The sequence below is a fragment of the Pantherophis guttatus genome, chromosome 1, assembly GCF_059756535.1.
Source record: "Pantherophis guttatus breed Tessera chromosome 1, ASM5975653v1, whole genome shotgun sequence".
NCBI classification, from domain to species: domain Eukaryota; kingdom Metazoa; phylum Chordata; class Lepidosauria; order Squamata; family Colubridae; genus Pantherophis; species Pantherophis guttatus.
The window spans coordinates 121,331,062-121,346,440 of NC_142063.1; the positions used below are offsets into that span (position 1 = coordinate 121,331,062).

At 38.3% G+C, this 15,379-nt stretch overlaps 2 long non-coding RNA genes across 4 annotated transcripts in view; one reads left to right on the top strand and one right to left on the bottom strand.

The window, feature by feature from the left end:
• Window positions 1-8,150: 8,150 nt before the first annotated feature.
• On the bottom strand, window positions 8,151-12,094 carry LOC117668154 (uncharacterized). Its single transcript, XR_004592202.2, has 2 exons — window positions 11,657-12,094; window positions 8,151-8,325 (listed from the first exon to the last, which is right to left on the bottom strand). It is a non-coding gene; the product is annotated as an uncharacterized LOC117668154 (long non-coding RNA).
• LOC148116553 (uncharacterized) overlaps window positions 11,949-15,379 on the top strand; it is a 43,120-nt gene continuing 39,689 nt past the window's right edge. The window contains exon 1 of one of the 3 annotated variants that reach the window (XR_015731094.1): window positions 11,949-12,039. This is a non-coding gene — a long non-coding RNA (uncharacterized LOC148116553). Of the gene's footprint in view, window positions 12,264-15,379 lie in introns of all 3 variants that reach the window. The other 2 variants (XR_015731096.1, XR_015731095.1) reach the window with 2 other exon arrangements.

Here is a 15,379-nt window from a genome sequence, read left to right on the forward strand (position 1 = left end):
CTTCTATGACTGAACATATGAATCTAGTATATAATAAACCAGACAACTGGCATTATCTACCTCAATATTCCAATATGACCCCAAAAGAGGTTTTATTTGTATGGGTTATTTTTATTAATATTTACTGTATTAAAATTAAAACTGACCCATTCATAGAATTTTGCTGAATCATATAAAAATAACAGTATTGAGCCTGTTAACTATTAACAAATAAACGTGTTTTATTTTTAAATAAATAAAGAGTGAAATTATTTTAAATTCTGGCAAATATATTTAATACCTGGCAAATAATTTTGATTTCATGGACTGTTGAGAGGGTCTTGGGGACCCCCAAGAGTCCTCAAATCCCACATTAAGAAATGCTGGTCTACTTCAATCTGTCTGAGAAGAGCTTTTCATATTGTCACACTGAGATTTTTTTTTTCTTTTACTTATTGCTGAAAACTTCCAATGGAATATGAGAAGAATACAAGCAGATTTTCTGGATACAAAATACTGGTCTCTTACTATGCTGTAAATTTATTCTAATCTAATTTTCTCTAGTGCAGCCTGGTAAAACAAGGGGCATTTTTAAAAATTGAAATAATATCATCCTTAAAAATATGCAATTTCACTAAAGAAATAGATACCAAATGTATAGTAGAATCTACTTGTTTCCTGTGCAACATGAAACACTTTAGCAAAGATGATTGCATGGGCAACATACAAACTTCAGAGTTAAACTGAGCATGTGCACAACATAGCTTCATTATAGAGTAGGAAAAACTTTCAATCTAGAGTCATCTAATATGATTCAAATGGACTATAAATTGGAATGGAAAACCTGTCCTCTAATGCTCAGCATCCCTCCTTACTGACTGTGTTGACTAAGGGTACTTCCAGATTGGGTTTAGATATTTTGGCAGAATCAGTAGGACCACTCATAATCAAAGGATGCCATATTTTGGGGGCTTGCCTAAGATCTGGCTTTCTCTTTCTGAGCATTCCTTCAAACAAGAAATCCTTGTTTCAAGCAATGAGTGTTGCTCCAACCACAGTAACATTTTGCTGTGAGGCCTTGCAAAGATGCAATTTGTGTTTTTATGGATTGCATCAGATTTATAGAATAAGATCTGAGAGTTGATCATTTTACTTGCACAGTGGTAAAATTGGTGAAAGAGAGAGACCTTCTACTATCTTCTCCTATTAGTATCTTACGATAATATTACTTTGTTGTTTGTGTGTACCCTGAGAGTTTATGCACCAGACACAAATTCGTCGTGTGTCCAGTCATACTTGGCCAATAAAGTATTGCATTGCGTTGCGTTGCGTTGCATTGCATTGCGTTGCGTTGCGTTGCGTTGCGTTGCGTTGCATTGCATTGCATTGCATTCTATTCTATTCTATTCTATTCTATTCTATTCTATCCTATCCTATCCTATCCTATCCTATCCTATCCTATCCTATCCTATCCTATCCTATTCCATTCCATTCCATTCCATTCCATTCTACCCCACCCCACCCCACCCCATCCCATCCCATTCTAAAAGAGATAGGATTGTTTTGGATGTGGATCTGTTATCCATGCGGTCCTTAAGCTACTACAAGATTCTTCCAAACTAACATAGTTAATGTTACAATTTTTGTACTAAATTTATTTTTTTAATGTTTAAAATCTTAGTACTGAAGGATTTTCAGCTACTGCTTCTACAAGTACCAAAGATAAAGGAAATTATTCTACAAAAACTACTGATTTTATTCACGTCCAGAAATAAAGTAAGTAATGTCCAATAGAACAAGGAGATCCTCTCTTCATTTTAGTTGAAATAAAAATTCCACTAATGCAGGAAATTCTATATTTATTCATTGATAGTGAAAAAAATAAAATAAAACAAAGTAATAACCAGAAAATGCTATGAGTCCAGTGCCAGGGTCAGCCGCCTTAAGGAAATGGTGCTGCAATTAGAAAAGTTATTTCCTGGTTTAGGTTTTTTTATTTTGTTTTTCCTACTCAAAATGGTTTGGCAGTTTGAGCCAAGGGAATCAAACTCTCATCTACAAAATCACTTGTTGAACTTCATGACAGGAAGTTAACGGAACATTTCAGAGAACTGATCCACCGGGACTCATCTGAGAGGGAACTTATGAAAGGAAACATTTTGTAAACCTGATTCCAGAAATCTGACAAACAGGAAGACCTGGAGAAATATTCAAGGGGGTGATGAAGTGAAGAGAAGAGGTTGGAGGGAGAATGGGTCTATATCCTATGCTTGGTAGGGAGGTAGAGAGAGAAAAGAATAACACAAAATAATTAATTGTGCATTTGATTTGTCTGGGGAAGCTTCTATGAAGGCAGTCATACAGGCAAAGTCCATCTGTTGAGGAGTATTATGTTTCTTCAAATCTAGCAAAAGCAGGCTTGCTATTGCATTGCGATGCAATCTAATGCATTTACATTTTTAAAGTAAGTTCTATTGAGTCTGATAAGGTTCCCTCTTTGGAAGATGGCTATGGCAATTCAGCTGTTTTGGGATGGGGGAGGAGCTGTTTAGAGACACTGTACTGTACAGGAAGGGCTGGTAGAGTATTATGCAACTGAGAAGCTTGCCAAAATTGCTTCTGGTCTTCAAAGGTCAAAGTGTATGCAGCTAGTACAAATGTTATCATGATGTGGGCAAGGCCATTTTGGGAGTTGGAAATTAGAATTAAAAGGCAAAATAATTACTTTCAGCTTTATGAAGATTTAACACACCTATTTTGCTGTTTATTTTCTGTGAAAGGAAAAGTTGAAGTCAGAAATGGATATTTTTGTTCTGGGGATAGTCAGATAGTTGTCAAAATGTTCTATTTTTTGTGAACTGCCCCACTCCTGCTATATAGAACCTTTGGATTCAGTAATTGACATAATAGGTCTAAATGCAAGCCAAAATGCAGTCATTTTGGTCAGGAAAACCCCATCAGTATAAAGTTCTGGAAGAAATCATTGTGAGAACAAAATTAAGAATGAATATGCAAATATTAATCAGTTTCAATTACCGTACTTCCAGGAAGGAACAAGTTTGAAATTAGGGGATGTTACTATACAGCTTTGATACCACTGTCTTTTGTTAATTGTTAACAAACACCCAATTGGTTGGGTGTTTGAGGATGTTATCAGATTAAATTCTTGGCTATGTGTACAGGAACAGCTAATTATTTGAATAATTTAATTACAGTCCAAGTTCCAGTATACTTGGCTGAATCATGTCATCAGGGTTAATTAGGTTTTTTTTTTTTCTTCATGTTAGGGCTTTTCCCATTCAGTTTTCCTCTCTACCACTGATATCCCCTTGAGTTATGCCTGAAGTACGATATCCCAAAATTTAAAAAGCCCTTTAAAACATTTCTTTTTGTGAAACTTCCTACAAAATTATACTTTCTGCATAAATGAAATGCCTTACATTAATTATTATATTGCCTTATTGTGATATTGGTTTATATTACATGTTTTTATTTTCTTGGACTGTTCTTACTTATAAGCAAATGCTAAATAAAAATATGACTACCATTAGCACCATATAGCATATGTCATATGCTATTTCATGCATAGTGTTGTGGTCCGCCAGCAGCCTGCGGACCTGGCAGTGGAGTTGGACAGTGAGGAGGCTGTGGAGGAACATGGGCCAGTCCTGGAGTCTGGGGAAGGCCCGGACGAGGGCTCTGCATTGGAGGCAGAGATGGGGCCAGGGCCATTTGGGAGTGAATGTGTGGACTCTAGAGCCTCCAGAGTCGGACAGCAGAGAGGCAGAGGAACAGGAGGAGCCTGTTCCTAGTGTACGCATGCACAGAGCTGCCAGAAGGCATGAACAGTTAAAACAAAAGGGACAACTCGGGAGTAAGGCCTGGAGATGATTGGCCCCTTCCATAAGGCTTAAAAGAGGAGCAAAGGCACGTGGGCACTTTGCAGGAAAGCAACGTTGTTAATTCTGTTCCAAGTCAGCATCTCTGATTCTGGAATCCGTGTGGCTTTGCCAAGTAGGTCTTTGGCAGAGTGTCAAGGGAGATAAAGGTTGGTGATTATCCCAAAGGACTTCTCCTGAAGGGAGAATTGGGACTCAGCTGTGAATGAACATAATTCAAAGCTGTTGTAATAAAAAAGGTTTTGGGGACTACTCATGTGGTTTAATGACTCAGGAAGTCTAGGTCACAACACAGACATCAGAGGTGGTATTCAGCAGGTTCTGACCAGTTCTGGAGAACCGGTTGCAGAAATTTAGAGTAGTTTGGAGAACCAGTAAATATCACCTCTGACTGGCCCCGCCCCCATCTATTCTCTGCCTCCTGAGTCCCAGCTGATTGGGAGGAAATGGGGATTTTGCAGTATCCTTCCCCTGCCACATCCACCAAGCCATGCCCACAGAAATTGTAGTAAAAAAATTTGAATCCCCCCACTGATAGACATACACATTGTCAGTCCTGGAAAAATCTTGCTAACTATTCGGGGACCAGTTCTGCAGTATGTAGTTAGTATCAATAAATGTATAAAATAAACATTGAAAAACAAAGATATTGTTTATTTTTCGTATCCTGCTCTTAATATTTTTATTCAAGGTAATGAACATATCCACAACATAACACAACTTTCTCCTCTTATTTACAACCACCACCTTGCGAAATGGGTTGAGTGACTGGCCCAAGGTCACCCAGCTTTCATGGTTAAGGAGGGACTTGCTTGGTATCTTAACCACTAAACTTGTTGCTTCAATCACTAGAGTCATTCTAAGTGGTTTTTCTTATTTTTAGGGACTAGGATACAGATAGTCCTGGACTTACAATAGTTCATTTAGTGATCATTCAGTTACAATGGCTTATGACTGTTTTTCACACTGTTACAGCAGCCCCATGGTCACATGATCAAAATTTGGACTCTTGGCTCATATTTATAATGGTCACAGAATCCCAGGGTCATGTGATCTCCTTTTGTGACTTTCTGACAAGCAAAGTCAACAGGGATGTCAGATTCACTTAACAACCATGTTACTAACTTAAGAAATGTAGTGATTCATTTAACAACTGGCAAGAAAGGTTGTAAAATGGGCGAAATTCACTTAACAACTGTCTCGCTTAACAACAGAAATTTTAGGCTCAATTGCAGTCCTAAACTGAGGACTACCTGTATAATTAAGCAAATGAAGAGGGAAAGAAAAAAATTGTGAGCAATGTATACTCTATACATTTATATTACAAAATATTAACATTAACCCATTAAGCTGTGATATGTTGCTTTGTTTTAATCAAGATTTGACATGTGTCACATTTTACGTCTTATATATCCTTCTCCTTCCAATTACTAGGATAGTTATTTTAAAACTAAGAGCATTGTATCTGCTTTATCCATTTTTAAAGCAAAGAAGAAGCAGATTGGGAAAAATTGTTCTATACAGATAAAATCAGCCTTTCAGAAATTGAATGGGATTGGGGGAGGTAGGGAGGTAGGGTTAATTATAATAATGAAATTGAACATGGTTTTCTTTTGTGAAGATCCATGTATAGATAAGTGCTTTTAAAATCAGGCTACCAAAGCGAATAAGCAGAAGATAAAAAGCATTGATAAAGGCAAAGATGAAAGAAATTGTGAAACAGTTGTCCAAACAACCTGACCATTGTGCTGGGGAAATTATGGGAAGGCTACTAGTTGTTACCTATTTAAGGAGGTATTCAGAGCAATAAAACTAGGAAATGTTCCAATTAGGACAGGATATGCAATTTATCTAACATGGCTTGTGACTAAAAAAAAACAGTAGTAGTTCAACCATAGAACATTTGGCATTGAGTTATCTAGAGGCAGAGCTTTATCACCACAAGATCTGCAACAAGATCCTAATATTATAGCAGTAGCCTTGTTTAGCTTTGCTTTAAAATAAGGAAAGTCTAATGAGATTATGATTTTGTTTAAAGCCTTTCAATACTAACTGAACCCTCAAGATGGTCTATAGAAACGTTTTATTATAATAAAAATGATTGAGCCAGAGTAAATCTAGCTCTTTCTTCATGTACCCAACCTTCTTTAGGAATTGTGGAAAGGTTTCCCAAATCAATCCTAATCCTGGCACACACATACCATTAAGTCAAGCTGGTTGACGTTTTCTGAATAGTTTTTATCCCAGAGCTATAATTGCACTCAACAATGAACTAAAGGGCCACCCTCAGTGAGCTGTTGGACAGCAGCTCGAGTCCTAACCAAGGACCTAGGAACTATTAAGGTATCATTGGAGGATGTAAGCTGTTGCTACTTATCTTCAATCCGTGCATCACCAGGTATTGCAATGTCATTATGTTGTTGTTGTTGTTGTTGTTGTTGTTGTTGTTGTTGTTATTATTATTATTATTATTATTATTATTATTATTATTATTAGTTAATCTTTAGTGAGATACACAGCCTTTGAGCCTGGTTAATAGCTCAGCAGCTCGAGTCCTAACCAAGGACCTAGGAACTGTTAAGGTATCGTCGGAGGATGTAAGCTGTTCCGAGTAAGGTGGTTTTTTGTAGAGTCAAAATGTTCAAGTCCGGCAAATTTAGAATTTCTAAATAGCGGGGTAGCCCTTTGGGTATTGCTCCAAGGGCTCCAATTACAATCGGGACAACACACAATTTCTTTTTCCACAGTCGCTCAACTTCAATTTGCAAGTCCCGGTACTTTGTGATTTTTTCTTGCTACTTATCTTCAATCCGTGCATCACCAGGTATTGCAATGTCAATGAACCATACTTTTTTCTTTTCAACTATTGTTATGTCAGGTGTGTTGTGGACCAAGTGCCTGTCAGTCTGAATCCTAAAGTCCCACAAGATCTTGAGTTTCTCATTCTCTAAAACTTTCTCAACCTGATGTTCCCAGTGGTTTTTGCTGTACTCAAATCCAAACTTCTGGCACAATTTCCAGTGAATGATCTTAGCAACTTAGCAATGATCTTTTAGGGTTGTATCACATCCACCCTCCTGTTGGTTGGATGGATATGAAGAAGAAGAAGCTATCTTCTCTTGCCTTTATTTTCTCTTGTTCTCGTTTTAGCCCATATTGAGGGGTATATAAGTATATAAATTCTTCTCTTCTAACCCTGTTTCAAGAGTAGAAGAATATGGGAACATAGGATCCTGTGAATCTTCAGTATTTTTCAGTCTATCCATGCAGGCTGAGTGATTGTCACCCATCTCCTTTTTCTCTTCCTGATGTTGGAATTAAAAATCCAAGAAGAAAAAACTGTGGTTGAGTCTGCAAGGATTGGCAGATTAAATCTTTCCCTCAATTGAAGGAGCTTCTCTCTGGCTTCAAAGACGAGATCTGAGAAATAATCCAGGATTATTAACTTGAATTTAAATGAGGTAACTGCACAATAAAATTCAGTTGGAGGGTGTAGAGGGAGCAGAAAGAATGGTGAAGGAATGCAAGATCATTAGCAGATAAAAGGGATAGTAAATGAAATCTCAGCCTGAGAACATTGTAAACATAATAGACTTAAAATAACCTCACCTTGATTCTGTTGAGCTTTCAGAGGTCTATTCTCATATGCTAAAACAATAAAGTAATTTCAGTAGTCCTCATCTAGCCTACCTTGAAGGACTGATATTAGTTTTGAAAGCCTGCCAGAATTTCTGTCTTCTGTGATACCATGCGGAATGAAAGCAGAGTTACTGAACCTGGTGGCTCAGCAGATTGATAGCATTGTGATTAACACCAGCTGCCAGCAATTACTGTAAGTTCAAATCTCACCAGGCTCAAGGTTGACTCAGCCTTCCATCCTTTCTAAGGTAGGTAAATTGAGAACCCAGTTTGTGGGGGCAATAAGCTGACTTTGTATAAATATACAAAAGTATGAAGGCTATTGCTTAACGCATTGTAAGCCGCCCTGAGTCTCCGGAGAAGGGCGGCATATAAATCAATTTTTTTAAAAAAATTATTTCTTATACTTACTACATTCCCAGGACTGAGATTTCATTTACTACCCCTTTTATCTGTTAATGGTCTTGCACTCCTTCACCAACATTATTCTGCCTCCCTCTACTTGGGTAGGGGTAGCAGATACTAACACTGTTAACATATAATACTGTATGGGAAACCGGAATATAGTAAGTATGGAAGATAATATTAAGACAGTGTGGAAAGTTATAATAAAAAGATAGCAAAGATAACACAAACATTCCAAGGAGGTTTTATTTGGAAATGATCTACATCATTTCCTGATTTTTTTTCTTTATGTCGATGTTATGTCTGGAGAAAGTTGTCAGTTCGGATCATGCAATAATTTCTTCTCACCAGGTCTTCACAGTTCCAGATTAATATATTACACATCTCCTATAGTGGTGACGACCTTGAAGGAGAGGAAAATAAATCATATTGGTGCATTAATAATCTTCCTCACCTATTTATATGGAGAAAGGAAAGGAAAGAAGGAAGGAAGGAAGGGAGGGAGGGAGGGAGGGAGGGAGGGAGGGAGGGAGGGAGGGAGGGAGGGAGAAAAAAAGGAAGAAAGGAAGGAAGGAAATTATTCTATCTTTCTATATATTGAAATGTCTAAGAAATTTCGGACTCCATTATCTTGTCTGCCTGCTTTGTCTTCCTCTTTTTCATTACTACTAGTTACTTATAGACTATTCCATCAAGAAACAAAAATACACATTCCTCTATAAAATAAATTAGATGAATTATACAAACAAATCCTTGGATCCATAATAAACTGAGGGGGCCTAGAAATCAAGGGAGTTAGAGGGATTGCTACAAACAGCAAAAGTATAATTAAATATTGGAACAACATCTCCTACAGCTAGCCAATCTTCAAAGGATAGGAAGACCTCAACAGAGATGCAGAATCAAGATGGGAGGAACTTAGGATAATTAGGAAGTAGTGGGCATAGAAGCCTTTATAAGGTGCGGTCAACAAGGTCCAGACAGTGGCCACCAAAGCTTGCACATAAAAGAGGTGGATCTTGACAGTTTTGACTCCCTGCTCACCTACTGTCAGCCTTACCAGGTAGATCAACTAGGAAACATGGCAAATGAGCTAATCCGAGTTCACTGTAGATACTTCCATGTCTGAAAGTAAATTCTGCCACCAACATCTTCTCTGAGAAGAATGAAGATGACTAAAATAAGGGACAAACTTTCTACAGAATGACGTGACCCACAGCTTCCTTCCCAGGGCATCACAGAATTAGTCTCAGAATTAAATTCTGAGAGTCTAAACCAGAAAACTAGATTAAAGTGTCAGAGAGGTTTCAGATTTAGTAGAGCTACTGGATTTGTGCTGTAAAAATCAAGACAAGTACTCAACAGTCCCAGAGAGACTTAACTCCTTCCCTTAGCTGCTACTTCATGCTTGTCCCAATCTTTTTTGTAGTCCTAAATTTACCACATCACGATTTTAACAGATTGTTTACCTTTAATATTTTTAATATTTTTCTTATGTAACCTCGTGGCATTTAATCTTTATTGCAAAAGCTTTTAAAAACTTTTGCTTAGCAACAGGTTCTTGTTTTGAATGTTTAGCAGAGATTTAAAACTGCTTCCATTTTCTGTTTGGTTCCAGTGCTGGATTCCAAAATTGCAGCCCATAATTTGGGAATTCTACTTGTCTCCCCCCCCAAAAAATGTTATAGAATCCAGAAGCATCTCAACCACTGCTACAGGTTCTACTTCCATCACCAGCGCTTTGTCTCTAATATCCAGCACTTCTCAATCTAGGCAAGTTGAAAATAAAATACAATTGCAATTCTTATACTATATAGCACAGATGTACTTGTAACAAACTAGAACAAATACATGATAAGTGCATTTGGCCCAAATCAAACATGCACCAATGTGGAAAGAAAGCATAACTCAATTTGAAGATAACAGATATACGTGCAGCCAAATTTATCCACTTAAATGGCAGTGAATATGAAACAGCAGCATCTATTCTTTGCTTTCATGAAATTAACACAATGAGACAATATGAATAGTTCAGAATACTCTTGTTTTGTTCACATGAAAACACACAAGTGTAAAGCTGCATTATTTTGAGAAAATAGTTGAAATCTACTAACTAGTGATCCAAGAGTAAATCCAAAAGATGATAGGAACAAAGAGTGACGTGGGTGAAAACTAAGTATTTGTGGTTCAGCCTTAATTCAGTCCAAATTTCATTTACCATTATTTTAGGAGTATAAGATGCACCGGAGTATAAGACGCACCTACCTTTTTTGGTGAGAAAAAGAAGAAAAAGAAATCTCCCTCAGCCTCTGAGCAATTTTGCCTCCTTGCAGCAAACAGCAAACAGCCTGCTTTACTTTCATTTTCGTTTTCAGCATAGCTTGATTAGCACAAGGGGGAAAAAAATCTGCTCCAGCAATTTACCTCTTTGCAGCAAGTAGCAGAGCCCTGCACAAAACAACTGAGAGCAAATCAGCTGAGAGTCGGGAGGCAGATGGAATCAACTTGTGCTAATTAGTCTGTGCTGAAGCTGACAGGAGCTGTTTTTTCTTGCTGTTTGTTTGCAAGGAGGTAACTGCTGCGAGGCAGAGGCCAAAGGGTGAGGGCCAGTGGGTGGGTGGGGCTATATTCGGTGTATAAAACGCACCTAAATTTTCACCCCCTTTTGGGGGGGGAGCTGCATCTTATACTCCGAAAAATATGGTATATTTTGATTTTGTGTGATTTCTTTTTTAAAAAGCAAAAAATCTATATTCATTGTGGTTTAAAAGCTTTTCTATGCATCCATAGTTTGGCATGCAACTCTCTTTGGACAACAGAAATGTAGGCACATTTTCTAGTATCTATTTATTAGTATGAATTTTTGATGAGAGTGATTATGGATTCCATAATTAATAATCCTAGCCTATTTATGCCATAATGGGACAATTGAATAGATCATTCCATTTTGCTCTACTGAGATCTGTGAGGATTTTATTTTATATTCCTAGCAAGGAACATTCTTCTTTCTCTTGTTCAGTCTCTATTTCCCTCTCCCTCTCCCCATTTTTCTCTTTCTTCATCAACCATCCATCTATTCACACATGTGTAGCACACACAATCTTCCTTTCCTTGCTTCCTGCCATCTATCTACCTAATCCAGCTTTCTCCAACATGGATGTCCTCCAGGTGTATAGATTTCAGCTTCCATAATTCATAACCAAACTGTCCATCTATGCTCACTCACTCTCTTTTGTCTCTGATATAGACAAAGAGAGAGCATGCAATAGTTTAAGCTTCATCCATCCCTAATTTGGCAGAAGATACCAAGGGCTTTGAAAATAACAATACAACTTTCAGTATGTCTTCCTGCTTGCTGTTCTTAATGGATGCAATAATTCATGTGATAACATCAGTATCCAGAGGAATCTATGACTACCTCATAGGATGAAACAGTCTAAAGGACTATTTTGAAAAGAACAGTGGAGCTTTTAACTACTGCATTCTATGGCTGAATTATGCATTAACTGTCTAAAAGTCAGGAATTCTATGAAGGCCACAATTAGCACACATTTGAACCTATGCCTATTTATTAATAGAGTAGAGATTATTTCTAGGACTCAGTTTAAAAAAAACTGCTCTATTGCAAGGGATTGTTTAGCCTTCAACATAATTCATTTCCATGTGTTTGCTTTCTAGAAGGATACCCTATATGTTCAGGGAGTGAAAAATTAGCATTATTGTTAAATCATTACCTCCTTTTTTTGTGTGTCGGGCTCCATGTCCTTTTTTCCGGCCTTTCTTTTTCCCACGTGCTTTCCCTTTACGATTGCCACATTTTTTGCTGCGATGTCTATGATATCGGCGGAATCTTGACATGTTTTTATCTTACATAGGTGTGGTAGATTTCTGCTCCAGGTGGAGACAGATAGCTGGCTTGGTTGGTGGTATCAATCTGCCTCTAACTTGTCTTGAAAATTCCTTGTGTCCACAGCCCAGCCATTATGACATCTAAGTGACTATCCTTCTGAAGTGCTATGTCATAATGATCATCTCAAGCTCTAGTTCTACAAAAGTGAAGACAGTTCCACAGGGCCACTAACAAGGGTCTTCAGAAATAATTTAGCCGACTTTGGAGGTACAAACTTCCTATCTTTTGTGTGTCTATATGTGTGGCTGTGATCTGCAGACAAAATCATCTAACCTGCACATTTCACAGAGGATATAATCACAAGGTGTTCTAAGAATATCTGAATTGAAAATCTGCCAATGATGAAGGCCGGGAAAGCCAGGGAGTTTGCAGACCACTGCAGAGGTGACTGTGCAATGCAAGCTCTTCACACACATGCTTTGGCACTGGAGGTATGAATGAACATACAAACAACAATGAAACAAACAAACAACAAAACCAAAGCAGGCCACACAAAATTTTGCAGAATAAGACTATCTTCCAATGGAACAAAACTTGAAGCAGCTTAAGTGTTCTGTTGGAAGCAATTCAAAGCACTTTTAATATTTGAGCCACAAGAAATTATAGGGAGAATTGTTGATTTTCGGCTCAGAATATTTGCACTTGCTTTAATATTCATAATTATAGGTTAACAGGGTTTTAGGGACCATGAAATAGTTGAAGGATGTAAAAGTGATGGGAAGTATAACCAAAATTTGGAAGCAATCTTTATATGGAGAACTATGAGTTTTTTAAACAAAGATGTGTACAAAAACACAAACTTAAATACAATAATAATTGAAAACCACCATCCCAGGTTTATGATTTTAAATGCATGAATTCATTCTCAGTTATGAACTGGGTCTGACAAAATGGAGAAACTGCTCAATATTATTATACACTGTACAAAGTTTAATGCTGGACTTTAAAAATGATTTTTAAAAAATATATATTTGTCCTTTCCTTTATTTTTTTTCTCTTTTCACAAATATTAAGGAGAGGCAGACAGTTTTCCAATCATTCACCAGTCCCATCATTCATCCCACCATATTGCCGAATGTCTTGATTCATTTATGTTGACAAGAACATTGCAAGGCAGCATCTCATGTATTGCTATTGCCTTTTTTCCTTCCATATATTACTGTTAGAATGACACAGAAGGGGAATTTTTTTTATATAAAGATGAGGGAAGTTAGGATATGTATTGCCTGCAATTAAATTTAAAGGAATTCCCATTTGGGAGGAATGCAGATCCCACCCTAGCATTCAAAGCAATAAGGGCATTTCTCCGCCATTATGCTCATTCCTCTTAGATGCATCTGTGATTTTCTTGCAACTGAGTGAGGGTCCTCATGGTTACTCTTTGGGGTAGATCAGAAGGGCAAATGGTCCACCCACCTGGCTAGCCAGTGAGGGAGCAGACTCACTGGCATTTCACTGTCCATCTCCATCCTCATTTTCTTGTGACATTTTCGTTTGGGGCGAGGAATAAAACAATGGTCATGAAGGAGGAAAGTATACTGTACATGTTTTGAATTATGAACCATGTTGCATTATAGCTACACAATGGTCTGTTTAAGTGAACACCACCTTGGATAGTTTTAAACAGCAACTGGATAAATTGAGAGAGGACAGCTGTATCAGGGGTTATTAATGTTAAACGTTCAAAACTTGAGGGACTGTCTCATCCCACTGGGATTGGTTCATCCCACCTGTGCTGGCAGAGGAGGCATGCCATGGAATACCATCGGCCAGGGTATTCCACAGGGGTGAAATGCTCCTGGTTCGGACAGGATCGCCCGATCTGTAGCGATGGAGGCAGGTGGTTCGGAGAACCGGTAGCAAAAATCCCTGCCCCCACCCCCCATGCCCAGCTGAGCCGCACAATCATCAGAGGCTTTTTTTTTTTTACTTTGAAAAGCATTTTTTCTACAACCTCTTTGACTGACAAAAATGCTTTTAAAAGTTAAAAAAAAAAGCCTCTGATGATCGCACAGCTCAGCTGGGATCATCAAAGGTTTTTAAAAGCATTTTTTCTACAACCTCTTCAGAAAAAATGCTTTCAAAAGGCTCTGACAATCCCAGCTGAGTTGCCTGATTGGCAGAGGCTTTTTTTCTTTTAAAAGCCTCTGCCGATCAGGCAACTCAGCTTGGATCATCAGAGGCATTTAAAAGAAAAAAAGCCTCTGCTGATCAGGCAACTCAACTGGGATCGTCAGAGCCTTTTGAAAGCATTTTTTTACAACCTCTTCACCAAGTGAGGTTGGCGCGAGCCCTCCAGACCTTTCACAAGAGCTTAAAGACCTAGCTCTGTCAGTTGATTCGGGGCTCCAAAGGAGGGGTTTCACATTGGAGGTAGTTGATAGATTAATAACAAATCCTACTTCACCCCCACTCATCCTACTCGTTCCACATCTTTTAGTTAGGGCTAAGAAATTGGATCTTTTATAGTATTATATTTATATAGTTTTATCTTTTTAATATTGTAAACTGCCAAGAATTACCCTGTGGTAAGAGGGACAGCCAATAAATTAAATAAATACATACATACATACATACAGTACATACATATAGATACCAGAAATGGGTTTCAGCAGGTTCTGACCAGTTCTGGAGAACTGGTAGCAGAAATTTTGAGTAGTTCGGAGAACCAGTAGTAAGAATTCTGACTGGCCCCACCCCCATATATTCTCTGCCTCCCAAGTCCCAGCTGATTGGGAGGAAATGGGGATTTTGCAGTAACCTTCCCCTGGATTGGGGTGGGAATGGAGATTTTACAGAATCCTTTCCCTGCCATGCCCACCAAGCCACGCCCACAGAACTAGTAGTAAAAAAAATTGAAACCCACCACTGATACATACATACATACATACATACATACATACATAATGTACATACATACCAGGGGTGAAATCCAGCAGGTTCTGACAGGTTCTGGAGAACTGGTAGTGGAAATTTTAAGTAGTTTGGAGAACCAGTAGCAGAAATTTTGAGTAGTTTGGAGAACTGGCAAATACCACCTCTGGCTGGCCCCAGAGCGGGGTGGGAATGGAGATTTTGCAATATCCTTCCCCCAGGAGTGGGGAGGGAATGGGGATTTTGCAGTATCCTTCCCCTGGAGTGGAGTGGGAATGCAGATTTTGCAGTATCCTTCCCCTGCCACGCCCACCAAGCCATGCCCACCAAGCCACACCAAGCCCACCAAGCCATGCCCACAGAACCGTTAGTAAAAAAATTTGAATTTCACCACTGATACATAAATTTACTTGGATATAATGACACTCAACACCTGTTTCTACTCCCAAAGACTTCCGGTTGGCCATTGCCAGAAAAGTGTTTTTGTGTCTGTGTGTGTGTTTGTTATGATGCAAAGACAAAATGGAGGTCTGTGAAGACTTAGATTTTGGGTGGTTTAGTTTATTTGAAAGGGTCAGTGGATGAAGATATGGATTACAAAAGGTTTGGACTTTCTGCTAGTGCCACTGGAATTGGGCTTTACAAATATTACCTGCAGTAATGATGGGGATTG